The 258-nt window shown below is 45.0% G+C and overlaps 1 protein-coding gene across 1 annotated transcript in view; it reads right to left on the bottom strand.

Annotated features, from left to right (window-relative positions):
* Positions 1-258, bottom strand: part of LOC118734498 (polyhomeotic-proximal chromatin protein-like) — a 17,839-nt gene that overhangs the window by 13,021 nt on the left and 4,560 nt on the right. The gene's annotated exons all lie outside the window — the stretch shown is intronic.

Below are 258 nucleotides of genomic sequence, written 5' to 3'. Positions count from 1 at the left end.
GGTAGCGCTTTCAAAATTGCTACATTTCTATAGCGGAAATTGTTGCTATATTCCTCCGATTCAATCTGTTGCTGCCTTCCTCATATTTTTCACAGCCATATACAACAAATTGCGATGAGTATCCCACGTCGATCCATCCGTCTAATTTCACTCGTTGTCATTTGAAGAGGCGTAACTGAAACTCCGCTCCGGAATGTTATCTTGTATCCAAGGCATCGGCGTAGCCAGAATGAAATTTAGGGGGGGAGGGGCTCGACC

Source organism: Rhagoletis pomonella, unplaced genomic scaffold (genome assembly GCF_013731165.1).
Source record: "Rhagoletis pomonella isolate Grant_MI unplaced genomic scaffold, Rhpom_1.0 Rhpom_scaffold_00002, whole genome shotgun sequence".
NCBI lineage: Eukaryota > Metazoa > Arthropoda > Insecta > Diptera > Tephritidae > Rhagoletis > Rhagoletis pomonella.
This window is presented reverse-complemented; position numbering and strand designations above follow the sequence as displayed.